This window comes from Sprattus sprattus (genome assembly GCF_963457725.1).
Source record: "Sprattus sprattus genome assembly, chromosome: 4".
In the NCBI taxonomy this organism is placed as follows: domain Eukaryota; kingdom Metazoa; phylum Chordata; class Actinopteri; order Clupeiformes; family Clupeidae; genus Sprattus; species Sprattus sprattus.
In genome coordinates, this window is record NC_137923.1 from 19,677,800 (window position 1) to 19,687,186 (window position 9,387).

The following is a 9,387-nucleotide window of genomic DNA, read 5'->3' on the forward strand; positions in this document are numbered from 1 at the left end:
AATTTGTGATAATTTCCACATCTACTTTTACATTAACATTAATCACTTTGTCTGGCTGTGAAGCTGTGCAAGCTGACAGTGTAACTTGTGAGATATGCCCGTGAGTGTCCACATGTAAGTTTGAATGTGAATTGATCAGACCAATAAATGCAATGCAATGGATGTGTATGAGTACCGAATTACTCACCTTGTGATATTCCTATTTATCTAGGCCCCATACTCCTACAGTTTTCATGTACTCAGTCAAGATTCACATTCATACGACACATTCTTTCCTCACACAGAAGGGCACATTACACCTTAAGTAAGGATTACAATGGTTTGTTACTTTCTCTCTTTCCAGAAATGGGTTTGTTTGCTGGTGAAAAAGACAGCGTTGTGTGCCAGGTGCGCCCAGTGACCAAGTGGTGTGTTGATGAGTGACCGGAAAGAAAGGAGAGGAGAGGAGATGATAGGAAAAGGGCTGAAGCTCCTCCATCGCAGACAACAGCTGTTGTGATGACAGGAGGTGAAGCAGCTCCGAGATTAGAAGTCATCACCATGAGGCCTCTTTTCAAACCAGCAGACACACACACTCTCGAGAAATCATGAGAAAAAATGACTGCAGGCCTCTATGCAACAAGATAAGATAGAGCCAGATTGATAAATAGAATAATGACATTTTATTTAGTTCCATTTTTACAAAAATACAAAGCATTTATCTCTATACAAATAAATATATTTGACAATTCTCAACAAATGTATAGTGTGCGTGCTTCACAAGAAGTTCAACCTTTGCAAAAACATGGCATTATGAATAATTTAGTCGAGTCAAGGCAAGTGGTGTTCCCGTGGGCTGCACCCTAGTGAACCCCACCTCAGGTCTGCCACAGTGTCCTGATACATTCAACACACTCCCCCTCCAAACCAAACGGCCAAACAGGAAGAGAAAGTTCATGACTAGAAGGAGAGTAGAAAGCTCCTCTTCAACAGCAGTTCTGTTTGTAAGTTCTCGATTGCGATACAAACCAGCAATATGTGACAGTGATTCTCAGGCAGCTGGGAAACTCCTGCAGCAGCTCATCCCGATCTGGCCCAGATCCGGTTCAGACACGGGTCACAGACGCTAGCTGGATAAGAGGCCTGAGACCCAACCTACTAGCCTCTGCAGTGAGTCATGCCAGAAAGAGCAACAATGTGTCCATGGCAACAGCTGATTCTGGCCCACTTTGGCTTTGCTCTGGCCCAGCTGCTATCCAGGTTGCTATAAAAAAGCTACTGAGGCACTGAGAAGCAAACAGAGCTTTAGCCGCAAACCAGGGGGGGATGAGGAGAACAGAACGTTTTCTCTCCAACCATCTTAAAAAGGCCAGTCATCCTTCAGATTATGCAGCACAACAATGAGTGTCTCAGCCCGTGCTGTCTCGCTGTGCAGGGTGGAAAAACTGGTTGAGAGTTGCATCCCCACAGAGGAAGATGGCTCCATCCATGAGGGTGTGTGTGTGTGTGTCAAATCAAGAGAACAAGTCTAAGCATGTGCTGAATGAGAATGTTCCTTCATCAAGCACTCCCAGCACACACAAACACACACACACACACACACACACACACACACACACACACACACACACACATTCACACACACATTCACACACACGCACAAAGAATCTCAAAAGTTTAGAGAGAAAATCTCTCAACTGTCATAGTCATCTCATTTGTTTGTTTCTACGTTTTGAGAGCATCAAGGGCCAGTGCGATGATCCGTGGCATGCTGCGGTAGAAAGACTCGTTCTCCAGCCCCACCAGGCTGTAAAAGGTCAAAGGTCGTCCACCCACAGTGGCCCTGATCCGAGCCTCGTACAGCCCCTTCTCATTCTTGGACGTGAGGTCAACCAGCACCTGAAATACCCCACAGAGATTGTGCTTAGAATACTGCTGCAACACTCACTCACAATCACACACAGTCACTTTCCACACACTCTCTCTCTCTCACACACACACACACACACACACACACACACACACACACACACACACACACACACTCACTTACACACTTATTCATGCACACCATAAAGCTGTCAGAGCACCCATAACTGGCAATTAAACTAACCAGGTCAAGCCAATCACACATAATATGTAGCCGAGCAGTTTGTTATTCAAACACACATACATGCACAGTGACAAACACCAAGAGCACAGGAACACCCTAGGTCCTAGTGCACTATGAGTTCCACTCCACTTTCTATTGTGGCCTCTGAGCCTGTGTGGTACAGACTGTAAACTATGGCTACTGTCTGTTAACTGTAGTGTTTGCAGCTCTCTCTCTGTGACAGGGAACTAACTCATCTAAATATATAGATGTGCTGTGTGACGCAGTCCTCACCTCTTGGAAATTCATGTTGAGATTCTTGGAGGGGATGCCCAGCACCCAGCCATACGTCTCCTTGGTTACCGTGACGTGCTGCACTGTTTCAGCTGCCCCGGGGCATGCTGCCAACACACACAAGAGATACCCAATCATCATCAGTTAAAGTCTGTCACCTGGATACAACGGTATCAAGGACAAGTTAAGGTTACAATCACTGTTGTTTGTAAAACAAAGAAAAAAATCAATAGATACCTTTGTCATTTATCCCTGGTGTTTGTCTCTTGTACAGACCTCTTTTTCTTCGGCGGTTTCTCCCTGTAAAGATTTGGCTACCATCAGTATTTCAAATGACATTCTATTCACAATTTTAGTTTTAATATGTTAATATGCTTTCAGCTATATCCTGTTTCATTAATTTCTAGATGTGCTTCACCACACAAAGTGTCCTAAAGCCTGCATACCTGTCGTTGAGTAGGCAGGAGCGCCTCTGGGCGGTTGGGTGGAGGTGCTCTCTGTCAGGTCTGAGCGCCATCCTCCCTCTCCTGGTTTGGGTTGTGAATGCAGAAGGCCAGTAGGGGGCAGTGGTGAACCTGTACTGGTTAGCTGGGCCAACAGAAGCTCACCTTCTGGGCTGCCAGACTCAGACTCTCTGGGCAAAGAGGCGTCCACTGATGGGGAAACCTCCAGCAGGAATGTTGGGGATGGTATTGATGGCAGGCCCCCTGCTAGCTGGTCCATGATTCCTAAAATGGATGGTGTTGGAAGGGGCGGCTTAGCTGTAGGTGTGAAGGTTGTGGGAGTCTCTTGAGACATTGGTGACGTGTCTCTTCCAGTGTCATCCTCAAAGTAGCGCCTGTCAAGTTTGGGTATGGTCGGAATGACGCGGGAGTCCAGTTTGGAACGGAGGAGTGAGATCATGGCACGATACTCCCCGTCCAATCGGTGAAGAGCAGGTTCTTCTGCCTGAACGGAACACGGTATAAACTAATGTAACCCAAGTGCCATTTAAGACATTTCTGATAAACATTTGGCACCACTGAATAACAACAGGATCTTTGACAGGATGAGATTAGTATATTACACTGAAGCTGCCTTGAGTTGATTATTGAGTATTGATGAAAACTTTAAATCAGTCATAAGAAAACAACAGTTCTCTCCATCATGAGATAATAGGTATTATGCCAATTATAAAAAGTGTATATAATGAGAGTTTTCTTGGTGCTTGATCAGAAATGGTTTAGATATTCATTTAATCATATCTCACTCCTGTCCCCAGAGTGGGATCCTTACACTCTGCTAAATTCAGTTGTCCTGTGTGGAGAACTTGACTAACATTAATGGCTGCCTCTCTAACAGGCCTCACCTGTAAGAAGAGACCCTCTTCCCTCTGCAGTCTCCTGGCTGCCTGAGCCTCCGGCCATGGCTCCAGATCCTCTGCGATTTTACTGAGGTAGTTAGCCCAATCCTCCACTAGGGGGCCTACTGCCTCAAAGAGCGGAGGGGCGTGAAGTCCAGGGTCACCGGGGGAAACCGTGCCCACTACCTGTTCTTTTGAGAAAAAATACCCCTTTTACACAAAACTCTATCAGGTCAAAGCAACTGCTTAGTGTGACAGTTTGTAGAGACTAGAGCCGTAAACATTCTGTAAGGTCTTAATTGTACGATCTTGAATTGAGAAACACTCAAGATTAATCCTGGTAGGCAGAACAAAGTTATGTCTCTATGTTTAGTCATATTGATCTCTTTGTCATACAATGTGTCTTACTTAATAATGTGTTGGTATTGACTGGTATTGACTTTTTGAATGCAAATTGCCCACTGTTTTTTCAGTTAAAATAATAGCTTACAATTGATAGCAACAATATTGAAATAAACCATGTAGAATGTAGTGTGTGTGTGTGTGTGTGTGTGTGTGTGTGTGTGTGTGTGTGTGTGTGTGTGTCTGTCAGCGTGTGAGCAGCCGTACCTGCTGGGGCCTCACGGCGCTCGCGGATGGCGAGGGTGGAGCTGTAGATGTGCTCCACCAGCTGAGGCAGCGTCTGGGTGAAGAAGGTCAGGTCCACCTTATCTCTGATGTAGTCCTCCGCCCGCTGCAGCAGGTCCAGCAGGGTCTGTAAGAAGGACCTGAGCTCTGTGAGGAGAGAGGGAGGGAGGGAGAGAGAGAGAGAGACAGAGTGAGAGAGAGAGAGAGAGTTAGAGAACAAGCACAGCTGAGTCAGATAAAACAAATTAAGTACAATTCAGAGAAAAAGGCATTATTGTAAAACTTATACAAATTAGGAGTCAATTCAAATGTGTGTGATTAATTCATCCTTTTGGCCAGGGCCTCTATTTTTATGGAATAGTGTTTACAGAATTTAATATTCATTCAAGTGAATTACACACTTAACGCTTATATATGACTTTAACAATGTTTACCGAAGTAGTAAAAAAGGTTACTGTGTTTTGTGAGGGGACACTTTGTACTTAGTCAAATTGATCTGGATTATTGTAAAGCACCATTTATGGTACCTTAAATGTCAATGGTGCAATAGAACACATAGAAAAGAATTAACACTCACGGCACTTCTTGAAGCGGCTCTGGCACTTGTCATGTGCAAGCTGGCTGCAGGCGTGGGTGCTGAGGCCGGGGGGGCAGGAGAGGGCGTAGTAGCGGCACACTGAGTGGAGCTCCGAGCTCTGCTGCTCCTCCTCCGCCAGCTCAGATGTCTTCAGCAGCTCAGGACACGTGGGCTCCCTGCTGCTGAACGACTCTGACAGAGCACACACACACACACACACACACACACACACACACACACACACACACAGAAAAAAACAACAACATGGACAACATTAGCACAGCATAAAGATGTGAGAGCACAGTCAGCCCAACAAACTTGAACACAATGAGACATTGCCACCATTAAAATCCTTTCCACAATTATGAGACATTATCTCTGCACACTGCAGAATTACATTTCCTGCAAATACCCTGGAAACATCTGCCATGTCAGATGGCTCTGTTTTCCATACTCAACACTCACTCTGAATCTCAGCAAGGATCCAGTCGGAGAAGGCGGTAACTCGGGTGTAGACCCCCGGCTTGCCCTTCTCCCCACAGCCGTCCCCCCAGGAAGTGATCCCATAGAGTTGAAAACGGCCTGACATCCGGTCCTGGTAGATGAGGGGACCTCCAGAGTCTCCCTGCACCAAAGAAAACAGGGCAAATGACCTTAAGATGTGCAATGACGATAACATTTATATTGCAATTAAGATTAACTGTATTATCCCACACAAAAGGAAATTTGGTTTGGCCTTCCACCCCTTCTGCATATGTAATTTAAAAGGCAGATCGATTTAAAATGGTTACTTATTCGTCACAGTTTATGCTGATAACCCTATAAGATGATGTGATCATTAGATCTGATCATTAGGCCATTAGTACCAGTAGATCTTGAGTAGTGGTCATTGTATGTGATCATTAGAAACATTAGGTCATTAGGCCATTTAGACCTGACTGAGCAGTGCTGTTCCCACCTGACAGGAGTCTATGCCTCCAGAGAGGTAGCCAGCACAGAACATGGTGTTGGTGACCAGCTCCTTCCCCAGGGACGTCTTACAGGTACTCTGAGGAAGCAGGGGTACCTTCGCCTCCATCACTATATCAGCAGAGGGACCATCTACAGACAGCAAGAAGGGGAGGAAGAGAGAGGGAGTAAGAAAGGCAGGAGAGAGAGAGAGGGGAGGAGGTGATAAAGAGAGGAAAGAAGAGAGGAGGAGGAAGAGAAAGACAGTCAGACACTGTAATTTTCCCCTTTCCGACCAACTCATCAACTCATAAGATCATAAAACTCATTTAACTAAATCCACAATCATTTCTATGCTGTCAAACATCCTATTGACATACTCAAGCAAGGTACATTAAGTACTGCAAGATTGTTCAGATCTCAATTGATCTCCTACCTTCATACTGGGATCCCCAGCCGGCCACCAGACAGGGAGTTCCCACGGGAGGATCCATGTCCGAGGGCAGGCAGACAGGCGTCACCCTCTCTGACAGCAGCACCGGGGAGCTCATCTCCACCAGCGCAATGTCATTATTAAATGTCTTTGGGTTGAACTGCAGAGAGAATCACAGTCAGTCAAATAATCACACATCAATATGACTTTGATTTGTAAGTATGGCAAAGAACTACTTTAGAGTAAGTGTCATGATTCTGGTTTTGGGATTTAAAGAGGTAGAGATAGAACATCTGTAATTTGGGACAAAAACTGAAAGTGCAAATTGATACCTTAGGGTGAGTGATGATGCGATTGACTTTCATAACTTGTTCTTCGGGGTCAGCCTTAGTGATGTCAAATTCTCCCACCACGGCCGTCCAGTAGCTCTCACTGCGACTCCTAAAGTACACAAGTCATCAATCAGACATCAATCAATCACAGTGATACAGTACAGTGACCTAAATACCCCGGAAGCTTCACACCAATATGAATACTTTAATAGCACAACTTTCAATTTCAGTTAATTTCTATTTATTTTCAAAGCAACATTAACAATGAACACTTTATTACGTCCAAGGCCTACACCCCCATGAACAATAACATATGTTATGGAAATCTTCCCTTTTCACCGTGAGATCCCATTAAAATCACAGTGAAGCATATCTGCACTTAAATCTTATTATAACCATTTCACATAAAGAGATGTTACTTCTAACTTGGGTTGTAACATGTTACAACCCCTTAACATATTAGCTTAATTTAAGCACTTTAAGATTCGTACCCGGCGAAGCAGTGAGCGGCGGTCACCACCCAGGAGCTGTCGACCAGCACACCCCCACACATTAGCGCCCCGTCCAACTGCAGGTTGACCAGCCAGGGCCAGCTGCCGGGTGAGGCCGGGGAGCCCCCCACGATCCGGGAGCGTGGCTGGGTCAGGTTCTGCAATACGGACACACGCTGCCCACACACCGCTACAGAGACCAGGGTGGGAGAGATGGACAAAGATAGAGAGAGACACAGAGGGAGAGAGAGAAAGAGATGTCAGACAGGATGACAAGTGCAGAGACAGCTGGATTGTAGAGCAGATTGTCACATCAGATGGCAAAACTGAGGACTGTAAATAAAGTTTCTGAGTGATAGGATAGGGAATATCATTCAGCACTAGTCTGAACCTGCTGCGGTTCTGACATGTGACTGATCACTGAAAATAGCACTTTAACCTTCCGTGACAGTTTTTTTAATTATAATAGGTATCAGATAACGCTTGCTACTGATAAGCAGATTGTTTGCTGCATTTATCAATCTGTGCATCGATTCTTCTCTCAATCCCTTCCCTCCTTGTATGTGTCAGTCCAAGCAGCTATACCCGCACCCCCCATGTTCCCTCACCCTGGGTTCTGGTCTGGGTTGCGGGTTCAAGATTCTGCATGGTGCTGAGCAGGCTGCACTGGAGCACACGAGCGCTGCAGCTCTCTCCCATGATGCGCACGCAGCTCTCCTTGCCCAGCTCGGAGGGCGGGCAGCGTCGCCGGTAGTACCCACAGGCCTGGCTAAGCGCCCAGCTACGCTCAGACTCGGTGCCCAGCTTCTGTGCCCGCGCCACCAGCTCACAGCTGGGCTCCACCGTCTCTGACCCAGAGGAAGCTGCAGGAACCAGAAAGGAAGTGATGTCATAGGTCGAAGCAGCCAGAAGAAAACTTTTACATGTGAATGTATGTCAATCACAATCCCAATGACAGAACAATCACAGTTAGCCTGACTGCTACAGTGTTACTCTCGAAAATGTATTTTATATGTAGGATGCCATCTGTGTACGCTCACTAGTTTTTTTTGCTGTGTTGAATGTATGGGTCTGTATGTGCGCTTACAGCAAGGGCCTGAGCGCTGTCCGCAGTCCTGAAAGAGGCAAGGTACACAGCCCCTGCAGCCGGCTTCAGTCCGACTGCGCTCCGACGTGGCACGCTCCAACGCAGACAGAGCACTCGTCAGGGCTGCCTCCAACACCACCGTCCCGCGGTCTGACAGAGCTACGACACAGACAGAGACAGGTAGATGGATATATAGAAAGATAGATAAAGGGAAAATGTTACATTTGATCTCAGACTAATAACCTAACTCACAATAAAGCTTCAGACTGAACAGCGGGTCGATGTTAGCATACAGGGCATAACTCTCACCACCAGTGAGTGTGGGAAAGTCTTGTCTTGCTGTGTGTGTATGTGTGCGTGCGTGAGTGTGTGTGTGTGTGTGTGAGTGTGTGCGTGCATGCGTTGTTCATCCTGGTCTTTGAGTGTATTTTATTTTAATTTGCCGCCGCAGCAGAGAGCGAGCTCACGCTCAGAGCGCTGTTGAGGACGCCAGCAGCCCGCTTCAAACGTGCCGGCAGCCCCCACCACCCCCTCTCCACCCCCCTCGCGCCGCAGGCTCAGTCACACAGAGCCCCTAACGACTACAAAGCTGATTGAGGGCTTAATTAGAGAGGGCCAGGCCGCAGCCCTGACGAGCTGCAGCGAGCGGTGAACACACTGGAAAACCTTCTCTCCGCTCACCCCAGCGACACCCCCTCGGCTCCACGCTACGCTCCAGAGGAATTCCCTTTTCTCTCCTCTCTGCAGGCCGACATTATTACTGACCTAAGCTAGAATTGCAGCTGAACTTCCTCTGCGTCAGCAAGCATGAGCATATATGTCTGTGTGTCGGTTCAACCTCAATGTTGATTTACACTGGTTTCCCAAGCCAGGTCAGTGCACAGTTCAGTTTCAAGTCATAGAGGGTCTATATTCATACATCAGACATTTGCATGTTGAAATTCCATTTAAATAACCTAAAAAGGCCCTGTACCAATCACTAAGGCCCAACCGAGCAGAATGCAGTGACTGATTCAGGATGAGATGCCAGCATTGTAAACACTTGTTGCATAGAAAAACACCTGCTGAATGACTTAAACATTTCATGACCTTCACAGTATGAGAAGTGTGACACGCCTCCATTTGAAAGATGGGTTCTCTCCCCAACATATGCACATGTCCCTGTTTTTTAACCATGGTAGTCCA